We start from the raw sequence: 15,202 nt of genomic DNA on the forward strand, positions 1-15,202 counted from the left end.
TCTGTTTTCCACGCCTGTGTACTGGAACCCTACATGTATTTGTTTTTATTCCGCAGGCTCCTTGTAGCTCTCAGTATTTCATTGATCCCATATCTGAGTGATAGGCAGATGGGTGTGTGCAGGAATTTGCAGTGCAGCTGTGAAAGCATGAATCAATGTCGGTGTGTAGCCGTCCCCAGACAATGTAGGCAGTGTGTCAGCAGTGACAATAGGTGACACACCACAGCTTTGTGCACACAGTAGATGTCAGTAACGAGTCTCCAATAAACAAGAGGGAGGCGTAGAAGGAGGCCGGTGGAGGCGGCGCACCGACAGAGCAACAAACACACAAGCAGTCACACACATGCCGCTGTGCCATCAGGATGAAGAGAAGGGCACCTCCGCTCCATGCCTGCCTTCCCTTCCACAAACACACACGGAAGTGATGAGAGTGTGAAGAGCTCCTCTCCCCCCCATTCCCTGGACACACACCGCTCCGTCTTCCCCCCTTCCTCTCTCTCTCTCTCTCACTCGCTCGCTCTCCCTCTCTCCAAGGGCTGGGGGTGGATCCTGATTGAGAAGCTGGCTCCTGGGAACAACAACAACAAGGCAGCCTCACAAGCAGCTACGGCCAATGGCCATGTGATGTCTCCCTGTGGGGTGAGCTTGTGAAACCAAAAATACAAACAAAGCAAAATAAACAGAGCCACAACGTGCTGACTGGAGCTAGAGGAACTGAAAGTGCACAGGAGGTGAGTGCTGTGTGTGCAGAGGGCAACTTGGCTGAGGTGGGGGGCTTGTGGGGGTTTATTGAGGGGGGTGGGTGACCTGAGGAGATGACGGGGTCAAAGGTGACCGGCTTAGCGCAGTACAAAGCACCGACAACTGCAACAAAGGCCCCCCCAACCTCCATGGTTGGTGGATGGAGGGAAAGTCTGTGGACCACGACCTAAGCCATGCCGGGAAGTCTCGCTTTGTACTGCGGTGAGGGAACAGCTGGCTCCTTGGCTGAAGAGCGCGCGTCCTTCCATTCATAATCGTGTCGTGGTGTAGCCGTGTGTGTACACATTGAATCTGCTGAGGATAGGGGTGAGCGCGGATCAGCCCAGGTTACAGCTTCCCCCATTTCATCGCCGCGCTCGTTTATTCGGCGTTTTAGGGTCACGTTAGGCTTTGTGTGCAGGGAAAGGGTTAATGCAGGTGTAGAAGGAGCAACATGACAGATGTCAGATGAGAGGAATGTCTGGTCACACACAGGCATGTCGTTACATTGTATATGGTCATACACACAGGCATACGTCACAGTCACAATGTCTTCATTGAAAAGTGCGAGATTACGCTGAGCTGTACATAATGGGGAGTGCGTAGCTTCTTCTCGTAGCCTAGCACGTCTAGAGCAGATCTTCCTTACCAGGCACTACTACCACACTGACCCCTATGTCACCATAGATTGGAGCTGTCTAACATGAAACACACAGGATCCATCAGGAGAAGAACACAATACAAACATAGCACATGTGACCATGTCATAGTGAGCCAACAAGGGTACGCACGTATACTGACCTCTACCACTGCTGATGGGAAACCAATTCCGGATACATAGGGGATTCTTCAGCATTGGGTGCCACAGTCTTTATGTAGTTTCACCAGTTTTATCTAAAAGTGTGTATTCTACACAGATTGTTTAAATGGACTCTGAAGCTATACCCACTGTATACATAAATACACACCTAAACCTGACCTCTACCACTCCTGATAGGCAACCAGTTCCAGATAAATAGGGGATTCTTCAGCATCGGCTGCCCTGCTTTTTTATTGTGGTTTGACTCATTTTCTGTAAAACTGTGTAACCTAGCCAGATTGTTTACATAGACTCTGTAACTATACCCACTGTATAAATCAATACATGTACAAATTAAATATACACATCTATACCTGACCGCTACCTCTCTTTATAGGCAAACAATTCCAGATAAGGTATTCTTCAGCATTGGGTGCCCTGGTGTTTTAATGTAGTTTGTCTCATTTTCTGTAAAACTGTGTAACCTAGCCAGATTGTTTACATGGACTCTGTAAATATACCCACTGTATAAATCAAATATACACATCTATACCTGACCGCTACCTCTCCTGATAGGAAACCAATTCCAGATAAATAGGGTATTCTTCAGCATTGGGTGCCCTGGTGTTTTAATAAAGTTTGACGTATTTTCTCTAAAATTGTGTATTATAACCAGATTGTTTACATAGACTCTGTAACTATACTTACTGTATAAGTCAAATATACACATCTATACCTGACCGCTACCTCTCCTTATAGGCAAGCAATTCCAGATAAGGTATTCTTCAGCATTGGGTGCCCTGGTTTTTTATTGTAGTTTGACTCATTTTCTGTAAAACTGTGTAACCTAGCCAGATTGTTTAAATAGACTCTGTAACTATACCCACTGTATAAATCAAATGTCCAAAAAAATATACATCTATACCTGACCATTACCTCTCCTTATAGGCAAGCAATTCCAGATAAATAGAGTATTCTTTATCTTTGGGTGCCCTGGTGTTTTAATGTAGTTTGACTCATTTTCTGTGCAACTATGTAACCTAGCTAGATTGTTTACATAGACTCTGTAAATATACCCACTGTATGAATCAATAAATGTACACAAAAATATATACACCTATACCTGACCACTACCTCTCCTGATAGGAAACCAATTCCAGATAAATAGGGTATTCTTCAGCATTGGGTGCCCTGGTGTTTTAATGTAGTTTGACTAATTTTCTGTGAAACTGTAACCTAGCCAGATTGTTTACATGGACTCTGTAACTATACCCACTGTATAAATCAATAAATGTACAAAAAAAAATATACACATCTATACCTGACTGCTACCTCTCCTGATAGGAAACCAATTCCAGATAAATAGGGTATTCTTTATCTTTGGGTGCCCTGGTGTTTTAATTTAGTTTGACTGATTTTCTCTAAAATTGTGTATTATAACCAGATTGTTTACATAGACTCTGTAACTATACCCACTGTATATATCATTGAATGTGCAAAATAAAAACATATACACCTATATCTGACCTCTACCACTCCTGATAGGCAACCCGTTCCAGATTAATAGGGTATTCTTTATCTTTGGCTGCCCTGTTTTTTTATTCTGGTGTGACTAATTTTCTGTAAAACTGTGTAACCTAGTCAGATTGTTTAAATAGGCTCTGTAACTATACCCACTGTATAAATCAATAAATGTACAAAAAAAAAAAAGAAAAAACACATCTATACCTGACCGCTACCTCTCTTTATAGGCAAGCAATTCCAGATAAATAGGGTATTCTTCAGCATTGGGTGCCCTGGTGTTTTAATGTAGTTTGACTAATTTTCTGTGCAATTGTGTAACCTAGCCAGATTGTTTACATGGACTCTGTAACTATACCCACTGTATGAATCAATACATGTACAAAAAAATATACACTCCTATACCTGACTGCTACCTCTCTGGATAGGAAACCAATTCCAGATAAGTAAGGTATTCTTCAGCATTGGGTGCCCTGGTGTTTTAATGTAGTTTGTCTCATTTTCTGTAAAACTGTGTAACCTAGCCAGATTGTTTACATGGACTCTGTAACTATACCCACTGTATATGTCAATGTACAAAAAAAATATACACACCTATACCTGACCACTACCTCTCCTGATAGGAAACCAATTCCAGATAAATAGGGTATTCTGCAGCATTGGGTGCCCTGGTGTTTTAATATAGTTTGATGTATTTTCTCTAAAATTGTGTATTATAACCAGATTGTTTACATAGACTCTGTAACTATACTTACTGTATATGTCAATGTACAAAAAAAATATACACACCTATATCTGATCTCTACCACTCCTGATAGGCAACCAGTTTCAGATAAATAGGGTATTCTTTATCATTGGCTGCCCTGTTTTTTTTTATTGTGGTGTGACTAATTTTCTGTAAAACTGTGTAACCTAGTCAGATTGTTTAAATAGATTCCGTAACTATACCCACTGTATAAATCAATAAATGTAAAAAAAAACCAAAACACACACCGATACCTGACCGCTACCTCTCCTTATAGGCAAGCAATTCCAGATAAATAGGGTATTCTTCAGCATTGGGTGCCTTGGCATTTTAATGTAGTTTGACGTATTTTCTCTAAAAGTGTGTATTCTAACCAGATTGTTGTAACTATACCCACTGTATATATCCTTGAATATGCAAAATAAAAAAATACACACCTATACCTGACACCTTCCTCACCTGATAGGCAACCAGTTCCAGACAAATAGAGTATTCTTTATCATTGGGTGCCCTGGTGTATTAATGTAGTTTCACCAATTTTCTGTAAAACTGTGTAACCTAACCAGATTGTTTAAATAGACTATGTAACTATACCCACTGTATAAATCAATACATGAATAAAAAAAAAAAAGAAAAAATACATGCCTATACCTGACTGCTACCTCTCCTGATAGGCAAGCAATTCCAGATAAATAGGGTATTCTTCTTCATCGGGTGCCCTGGTGTTTCTTCAGCATTGGGTGCCACAGTCTTTATGTAGTTTGACGTATTTTCTCAAAAATTGTGTATTCTAACCAGATTGTTTACATGGACTCTGTCACCATACCTACTGTATATATCAATGAATGTGCAAAATGCAAAAGTACATACTTATATCTGACCTCTACCACTCCTGATTGCCAACCAGTTCCAGATGAATAGGGTATTCTCATTGGGTGCCCAGGTGTTTTAATGTAGTTTGACTAATTTTCTGTAAAACTGTGTAACCTAGCCAGATTGTTTAAATAGACTCTGTAACTATACCCACTGTATAAATCAATAAATGTACAAAAAAAGAGAACAAATACAAACCTATACCTGACCGCTACCTCTCCTGATAGTCAGCCAGTGCAAGATTTCTTTTTCCAGATAAAGAGAGTATTCTTCATATAATATAGTTTGACACATTTTTCTCTAAAAGTGTGTAACCCAGCCAGCTTGTTTAAATGGATTCTAAATATACCCACTGTACCCATTGAATGTACAAAAAAAAATACTCCCCTAAACTCTGTAAAAGCTTGTGCTAGTCAACTTGCATGTTATGGACCTGTTGGTCTATTCAGAAAGGACCATTGACCCATTTTTGTAAATGATTATGTATGCATTACGCTGGCTACAGATGTTACAATCCGATCGTACAACTGCCTTTTACTTTACCAACACTGTATATTGTGAGGGCCTGCCTAAACAATCTGTTTAATTTATATCCAATGTTTACAACATGACACAGTGGAGATGTTTTCTTGTGGAAGGTGTTGGTTTGAAGCCCTATGTCCATTGTATTTCTTGGCATGTGGTATGTTTGATCCTGAAGATAAATGCATTCAGATCAGAATTTCCTTTCTTTCTTTTTTTCTTTTTTAAGAAATTTTATAAAGTCTGGCATTTCCTTAGTTGTCTGTGATGTTTGTGAATTGTTGGGAACTGATTCAGTGTCAATACAGAAAATACACGGTGCAGTACTAACTTGTGGCTATCTTGTAGAAACATTTTTCAACCTCAAAGGAACCCTTGAAAATGTTTTCAGGTCTCAGGGAACCCCTGCTAAAAATGAATATACCTACAGCTTCTGGTACATTAATAATGTAACAATAAGTTACATACAGGTTTAAATGAAATAGTTTGGCAAGCCTAGTGCATTTAACACCAAGGGCAGATAATTCTTAACACTTTCCTGCCCTGCACAACAAAATATATTTTCAGTAGTAATTTGAAATGTATATAAATAAAAGAAACACAGACAGTACAAATTGTGGTTAATCCCAGCATTGGTGGTCAGTGTAGAAGTGACCCCTTACAGTGTTGTTTAGTGGAAAATGATCTCTTAGCATTGTTCGTCAGTGTAGGTGGGAGATCACTTCCCAATTGCTTGATGAACAAGGAACCCTAATTGAGAGAGCTGTTGAATAGTATAATTAATCTGTGTTAAAATAATATGAAAATGCTTCTGGAAAATGTTTAAGAGTAACTCCAATTTTGCTGGGGGAAAAGAAAAACACTCCCCTCTGGGTGATCTATACATATGCAGGTATTTTAACAAATGCTGTGGCACATTCCTACCTTTTTGTTATTCTGAAGAAAGAGGTGCTTGTTTGTGTCCATGTGGAGAGTGAATCTGTATGGGAGTTGTCTTACAATTATCAATCAGCTGCTGTACCTGCAAGACTCTTAGGAAATTGGTAGAGTCTGCATCCCTTTTTAGATGTGATTACTCTTTGGGAGTATCTCACCAAAAATGACATTTTTGTTGCAGAGGATGCCCAAAATCTGACTTGTATCTTAGTGCAGAATTTCAGTAGGCCAATCACAAAAGCAGGAAATTACATTTTCTGGGAATATCAGTAGGCCAATCACAAAAGCAGGAAATTACATTTTCAGGGGGCGTTCTGTACCCCATCTGTGTACAGAACGCCTCCAGATTGCCATGCATTTTACAGAAAACTACAGAGCTGCAGATTGAAAAGGAAAGGTAATTTTTAATATTCAATTACTATGAATAATTGTATATGCTATATATATTATTTTATTTACTAAATTCCCATGAAAGTGGAGTTATCCTTTACCCCCCCCCCCCCCCCCCCCCCCCCCCGGTCACATCAAAGCCAATTTTGAAATCGTGGGACTTACAGTTAAGTCGCACAATTTCAAAATCTGGTGACCTTCCGATTTCATTGAAATTTATTTGCAAGACATCTGACACAAATTTCTATGAAAATTGCAACAAAAGTAGTGCATACGCTACTTTTGAAATCGGTGTGGCTCTGATCAAGTCAGAACCGCACCAATATGACCGCTATAATAGGGACAATAGGGTGTGACTTGGCATACGATTTGCAAGTTGCCTGGCATGCAAATCGCATGCCAAATCTCACCCAATGTGATCGTGGGCTTAAGGTATATGATGTAAACAGACAGATTTATATAGAAGGATTTTATTTTAAAATTGTACACACACTTGTAGATACATGGGATATATCTTCTTTAATTAATTTGTTGTTCAATATAGACTCACAAATACTGTGGGAGAGATTTACTAAAACTGCTGCACTCAGAATCTGATGCAGATGTCCATAGTAACCAATCAGCTTCGAACTTCAGCTTGTTCAATTAAACTTTGACAATGAAATCTGGAAGCTGATTGGTTACCAGGCACAGCTGCACTAGATTCTGTGTGTACCATTTTTAGTAAATTCCCCCCATTACCTGGTAAAATGGGCAAACTGGTTTACTGCAGTTTGAAGTGCACCTGTGTGCGCTCAACCATCCAATCATGTGTCAGGAAATTAGAAAAATATTGAGCTTCTGCTTCATGCATTTAGGTGTTGACATTGAAAACAGTCAGCACTTTAGTAAATCAGACCTAGTGCATGCTTCTAGAATATGTGTAAAGATGTCCATACATAGGCCTTATTCTTCCTTGGAATGATATGCAATGAGGCCTTATTCTTCCTTGGAATGATATGCAATGAGATACCTTCACATCTTCAAAAGGCTTGCACATCATTAGAGCTGAGTGACCAATGCTCAATGAAAAACGTGGCCCCTTTTCTACAGTGAAAAGGGAATGATGAGCCATCTCTTCCAAGAGATTTTCAGTCACTTACCCCATACCTGAGAATAACTCCTTCTGTCTCTGATGGTCTGGTGAGGCTCCGTTCACACCTATGCAGTTTGCTTTTTGTTCGTTTTGCCTCTTTTTTTTTTTTTACACATTTTTACCATGATTTGCATTTTTGTTCAGTTTTTTTTTTTTTCTTTGAAGCGTAATTTTTTTTATTGCTGGGCAGAATAAAAACACAAAACATGGCAAAAACGCACTTCAGCAGATTTTCCATTGAGCTCTATTATAGCAGAAACACTGCTTTTTGCTTTTAAAAGGTCCCTGACCCTTTCCAAAAATGCAGCAGCTCAAAAAAGCATAGATGTGAAAATGTTCCATAGGAAACCATGTTAAATGGCCTTTAGTGCGTTTCTGCAAAAAGCACTAAAAAATGCACTGGTGTGAATGGAGCCTAAGCCCCCGGTCACATCAAAGCCAATTTTGAAATCGTGAGACTTACAGTGAAGTCGCACCATTTCAAAATCAGGTGACCTGCCGATTTTCAGTTGTGATTTGCAAGACATCTGACACAGATGTCTGCAAATCGCAGCAAAAGTAGTGCATGTACTCTTTAGAAATCGGTGCGGCTCCAGCCAAGTCGGAACTGCACCGATATAACCGCTCTAATTGCGGACAGTAGGATGCGACTTGGCATACGATTTGCAAGTTGCCTGGCATGCAAACCGCAAGCCAAGTTACACCTGATGTGATCTGGGGGTAATGCAGGCCATAGCAGGTTCGTTTATCGGGCAAAATTTCGTCCGAAAGAATAATTGGCCAATATTCGCACCTTTAGTGGGGCAATGTCGTCGGCCGATTTTCGCAGTTCCTCCTTGTTTCTTTTATCAATCATGCTGGAAAATTTACGAAAAACGGCCGATTTTCATAAGCATTGGTGGCAACAGAACGACCGATTTTTTTTTTTTTTTTTTGTTGTTCAGCCGATAAACGAACCGTTTATGGCCTGCATTAGACTATAACAAATCTCCAATAGGTTCATGACAAGGCTGATTTCAGTCTCAAACTGCTGAGTGATTTAACATTGTCAGTGTTATTTGCAATACATTATAAATCACTATGCTGTATAAAATGATTACTAACCTGTCATAAAGATTGCATTTATGCTTCTAGTTTACTTCTTTTCTATATACAAAGATATTGAAAGTTTACATTCCGTTTCTGTTCTTTAAGGGGAATATTGTGTTTTTAGAGTATATGTGTAAAGAGAAAACACATTCCTTCACATCCTATCTTTAGAAACGGTGGCAGTTTAACTGTTGTCTGAAATATTTCCAGATGCATCGCTGCATATCAATCACTGTTACTTCATGCAAAACTGCACATGAAAACCAACTGATTCAGCTTATCTGATGCAAAGGGCTCATGTAATGTGTCAAATGCTGTGCATTGTAGTAGAAACACACTGGCTGGATGAATGATGACCTTCAGCCTAGTAATAGTTGCCGGGTCACAGCTGAGAAGTCTGACTAAGCTTTGTAGCTAAATTGGTCTGCCTCCTTCCTTGTTGTCCTTAGCCATGAGATCACCCAGTGAAAGGAAGATTGACTTTATCTTTGGATTACTTAGCGCTCTGTCTAAAGTGTGACTATACTCAGCAATGGAAACGGCCTGCTGACAAGTCTACAAACCACTAAAATTAGGCAGCTAATGCTGACTACCTCCTGTTAAATTTGTCATTGGATATATCTTGATTAGTGGCTAATAATTGCTCACCGTTCTGTAAATTGCTGGCCATGACAAAGCATAGAGTTCGGCATCTAGCCATGCTGTTTGTATTTGTGCAACAAAGTGTTTGGAAGCTAGAAGAGACCTACTGTATACTGCTATGACTTCAGACGTATTTAGACACCAATAAAAAGATGACTCTGCTGATCTGTTTGTGCCGAAACTGGGGATTTGATCATTTTAGCAAACTTTATTGGTTTACAGTAAACAACATATGGCATGCCCAATAATATCCGCTTCATTTGCCATTTTAGTATTGTGTGTATATCTCATGCTGAAAGACCTTCAGGACATAAGCAGAAGTCTTTGCCACCCCTCTGAAAAGTGATCTGTATTGGATCGACTTTCAGAGAGCAGGAGCAGCTGCCAGACATTCATAAGACAGTGCTGTTACCTTCTGAATGCCCTTTTTTTTTTTTTTGGCAGCCAAACATGGATTTTGAATGGGAATACCATGATGCAGCTGCAAGCCTAGCATTTCTCTCTCAGTTGTATTACAGCCCCATTCACGTTTGGTGCTGGTACTGCCCACCAAATGCAACATATTGCATTGTTTTTGAAGTGGCTGCAGCATGTGTCCAACCCCCAGCCACTGTTGCAGCTGCAGGGGGACAATCGGGGTGGTAAAATTGCTTCTCAGCCATGTATTTTTACCACTCCCCTGGTACACGCATGAATGAAATTAACATATAATAATGTTGAACTACTGTTTTATATAATAAATGTACAGATAGGCAAGTGTGTGTGTGTGTAAACAAATTATACATTTTTTTTTTTTTTGTTTATTTCAATGCCTTGGGTTGTGCACAAACTGCTGGTTTCTATTAACTTGAAGCAATAAACTCTGGACAAAATGGAGATTGGTGTGAGGGCTTGTTCAGACATGCAGCCATCAGGCAGTAAAAGCAGGCTGTTGAGCATCAGTTTTACCACCCACCTAAACAATGACATGCAGCCACTCAGGGCTTTACACACACTTTGCATTACAGGCACTGTGACAATTAAACCTCCTGTCACATTTGGCAGGTTTTACCACTGCAGCAAAAATTAAACATGCAGTTTCATTATGTGGGCTGTACCACTGCCAAACATGACCCATTAAAGTTGAATTTTTTAGTATGAACTAAAGTATCCTATGTTGCAATATTTTATTTTTATTTATTTCAGATACTTGTATAGCGCTGTCAATTTATGCAGTGCTTTACATACATATTGTATTTCGCATCAGTAATTAACCCTCAAGGGGAGTACAATCTAAGGTCCCTAACTCCCATTCATACATACACATACTAGGGCCAATTTAGACAGGAGCCAATTAACCTACCAGCATGTCTTTGGAGTGTGGAAGGAAACCAGTGTACCCGGAGGAAACCCATGCAGGCACAGAGAGAACCTGCATACTCCAGACTTGTGGTGCCGTGGTTGGGTTTTGAACCCGCGACCAGGCAGGAGTGCTAACCATTTAGCCACTGTGCTGCCCTAATATGTAGGCTTATGTGTTTGGTGTGAACAAGCACATTCTTTGTTCATGGATATGACTGTATGACATTTCTTTTCCCCCTAAAATGTATATATATTATATATATGTTTGTGTGTGTTTAAAATATACACTATATGATCAAAATTTTGTGGACACCTGATAATCTCTCACATACTATATGGCAAAAATTGTGTGACACTCCCCCCTACAGTAATTATTGAGTGCAGGTGGTTCCAATGAAGGTACAGCAAAGAAATATTAACCTTGTGATAACAGTTTTAGGATGTGACCTCAACCCTATTGAAACCTTTGGGATATACTCAAATGCCTATACCTTCTCGTTCAACCTCAGTACAAATGTTCTTTTTACTAAATGGGCCAATTTCCCACAGACACACTTTCCAGTGGAACCTGTTCTAGCCCCAAAGTGTTGTTCAGTTTTGTATCAATGCTCATGGTTTTGGAATGGCATATTTAACAAACTCCTATATTGTAAGTGTGATGGTCAGGTGTCCACAAACTTTTGATCATATATATATATATGATGTGTATATCCAAAATATACTTGTTAAATATCTAATGCTAAAACTTTCAATAACACATCAATAGTGTACAAAGAATTGCTATAAATTGATCAAATCCTAACATGCAATATTATGTATAAATGCTTAATTCATTAGTGAATAAACACACAATCCAAATTTGTAATGTTTATTTCCTTGTGCCACGTCCTCCGTGTAAACTGTAAGATAAAGTGCTTTGTGCAAAGGTGCTGCCATTCACAAATCCAGTGCTGCTCCCCACTTAGTGTGCTCTTTCTGAAATACTGTAAATAAACTCACCAAAGAGTGTTGATCACTGATATTAATAGTAAAAAAAAAAAGTTCAATATCCACAATCCACAGCATTCTTTTTACATGGCTCTGTCTCTGTACTGTCAATGATCTTAATGGTAAAGCAATGGCATAACAAAAAAAAGAACTTTCCCTTCCGTAAATTTGTAATACGTTATTAAAATAAGAACAAATAAACACATACATAGACCTTAAAGTGGATGTAAAGGCTAAAGGTTTTTTTATGTTCATACATTTTCCTCCCTCCTCCCTCCTCCCCAGATACTTACCCGAGACCGATCTTGATCCAGTGCTGTGCTCTCTCTCTCTCCTCACAGAAGTCAGAGGCAGCAGTGGGAGCTATTGGCTCCTGCTGCTGTCAATCTGCTGCTGCTGTCAAAGAAGAGAGGGGTGGGGCCGAGTCACACTGTGTGTTTTAGTAGATGCAAGCAGCCTGGCTCGGGATCAAGCCCGCACAAGTGTTCCAATCAAAAGTGGCTTGCTATGGAGCCAAAAATGGCAGCGGGGGGACCCCAGAAAAGGAGGTTCAGGGTTGCTCTGTGCAAAATCTTTACACAGAGCAGGTAGCATAACATGTTTATTATTAAAGTGCAACTAAACCCATCGATTTAATACCAGGAATGCTAACTGTCACATATGCTTGTGCTCTCAACCAAACTGTCAAACCATCAAATGGCTGGTGTCATAACTAAACACGTGCAGCACCATGGCAGTTGCAAATCAAACAAAGGTCAAGATTGAGTGAAAAGGATTGGAGTATTTGGTTCTGATGTAAAATATAGATAAAAACCAAACCTTTACAATTACTTTAATATGGAATGCTAAACACAGTAAGGCCCCTATTACACGGGCGTTACTATCAAGTACGCCTGTCAGTTTTTAAGGCCACTTGATCGGAAGCTCCATGTTTAGTCAAAAGGTATCTGCCACCCATTGATCTAAGGCTCCATATACATGGGAAAACACTTCTTAATGATAGAAACTGCTCGAAAACGTAGGTTATTATACGTTTGTTTAGCCAAGTTTGCATACTGCGTTTATGCACATTTGCGTTTAGAAGCGTTTTTTAAAGATAATCTCAGGAGACCTTCAAAAATGTCCAGAATAACAGTGAAAAATTACCTATTTCAGACATTTTGAGAGAAATAGAGCAGTATGTGTTGAGATGACCTGTCTTTTCTGGTTGTATTCACTATGGATCCCATCATGGGCATAATGCAGCACATTCTACCATTTTTTCCTTCACGCAAAACCTGGATCTGACTGCGCTGGTGTACCGGGTCCATTTGAATACATGGAAACCGCTTTGCATGCATTTCCGATGATGAAAAAAGGCTCTGGACAGCATTTGGACATGGAACAGTTAAAAAATGCTTCTAAACGCAAACGTTTATAAATGTGGTTAGCAGCATTTACAAGTGTTTGGCATTTGAAATGCTAATAAAATCTACTCCTGAAGGCAAGTTTGGTGTGTTCAAAAAAACGACTGTAAACTCAATTGCCTGTGAAGGACTGTAAACGACATAGTGTACATGGACACATAGGAAAACATTAGGAAGAGTTCAGGGGCTGCTGGATTAAAATGCAGAAAAGCTCCTGAACATGAGTTTATCAGCTGCAGTGTACATGAACCCTAACATGGTCTACAAAGCTCTGTTTTTTTAAATGCAACAGAAACATGAATGGATACAGATGTAACAAAAGTAACATACATATTGTTCTTCTCGGCTTCAGCAGGACAGTCTGTTCACAGATCCACTGCTGATCTAACCAGATGGCACCCATGTGAAAGATGAATAAAAAGGTGTACAAGAAAATCCATGTACAGACACCCAATGATGTTAGTTTACTAAAGGCAAATAGACTGTGCACTGTACAAGTGCAGCTGCTCCAGAGCTTAGCAAATGTTCATGTGCAAGCAAAAATGTATTTTCTTTGCACTTGATTGAGTATTCTTTGTAAAGTGAATTTTTATCTCATTTACTAAGCACTGGAGCAACTGCGTTTGCAGAGTGCAACTACACTTTACAAAGTGCACAATCTATTTACAGTACTTTTAGTAACTCAACCCCATTGAGTCTTTGGCTGGGCTTTCTAGGTTAACGGTAGTGAAACGTTCAAATTATATTATGTTCCCAGTTGGGTAACAGAAATTGTGAGCAATGTTGGTTAATTAAAAATAACCCATGCTACTGCATTTTGCTACTGTAAAGCCAAGGAAGGACCTTTTTTTTTTTTTTTTTTTCAAACACAGAATTATTTGCACTTTATGTATTCTTCATGTCCATCCGAGGTCATACATTATAGCTTCAAAAGATAATTACATTTTCCTATTTTGTTATTTTATGTAACATCTAAAATCAGTTGGTTACAAACCAATATGTTATAATTTTTTACACTCATTCAGCTCCAGCATTTGTGTCTGTATTCTGTATTTGGGAGTTTTTTACTTAAGATCTGACAGTTTTTTTTTGTTTTTTTTTTTAAATGTTTGTTACCTTTTTGTCTTCTTGGTTTGCAGAATTGCATCTTTGCTATTTCAATCCCCAGGTATTGAAAAAAATAATATATGTGTATAATCAATGTTTTGCTGTGGTTCATTCTCTGGATATCTGGCATAGTGATTCTATTATTATTAATTTTATTGGTTGAATTAGATGGATTTGTGTACGTATAAATTATTGTCTATCAAAGTGATAGAATATAAATTTATAGTTATGTGGCTTGTTGTGTATGTGGTTTTCCACTTGTCACCAGTACACCATGGGCACAAGTTCCATGTTGGCAATAAGTTTTCTATAAAGCAATTCCAGGCTGCATATGCCTCGTTTGTGTATTTGTTGCAATCATGGTCAATTTTCAATATCGCATAATACTTGAAGAAAGAAAGAATAGCGAGACAGAATTGTTTTTGTTATTTTGAAGAAACTAAACGGTTCTCCAGGTGTAATCACAGTACAGTGTGTAATTATCACAATGGGCTATCAAACCACCTTTAGCCAGCGATTGTCAAAATACACCAGCTTGAACACTACGATACAGTAAATACAGATGCACCTTTTTCCGTTTTTTTTTTCTTCTTTGAGTATCGGTTTCAGAAGCATGTACAAATGAGGAAGTTCTGTGTTGTGTGACTGTGTAGTGTTGTGGTTAAAGAGAGAAAAAATCCCCAGAGCAACAATTTTGATTGATCCATCTGTCTCAAGTGGCCCCAAATGCAAAAAAGTGTATTGTTTTGTTTTGCTATGATGTTGTTGTTTTTTTTTTTTTTCTTTTTCCCATCGTGTTTTGCTAAAACTGGCCACGCGCATGCAGGTTTTCCTTGGCTTGGGGCAAAATATCTGATTACTAGCTGTTCATTGAGAGATCAGATCAGTTGTAATAGTGAGTTGAAATATTCTGTGAATCCTCTGTAGACAAAGAATCACTCTAGTTCCACATTGTGAGTGTTAAGTTA

General features: G+C 39.0%; 1 protein-coding gene across 1 annotated transcript in view; it reads left to right on the forward strand.

Annotated features, from left to right (window-relative positions):
- Positions 1-341: 341 nt before the first annotated feature.
- Positions 342-15,202, forward strand: part of BACH2 (BACH transcriptional regulator 2) — a 381,627-nt gene continuing 366,766 nt past the window's right edge. Inside the window, exon 1 of the mRNA XM_089665387.1 lies at positions 342-731. The gene's annotated coding sequence lies outside the window, so the exon portion shown is untranslated. The remainder of the gene's footprint in view (positions 732-15,202) is intronic.

The sequence above is a fragment of the Staurois parvus genome, unplaced genomic scaffold (assembly GCF_062004578.1).
Source record: "Staurois parvus isolate SC_StPar_1 unplaced genomic scaffold, SC_StPar_1.0 ptg000048l, whole genome shotgun sequence".
Lineage (NCBI taxonomy): Eukaryota > Metazoa > Chordata > Amphibia > Anura > Ranidae > Staurois > Staurois parvus.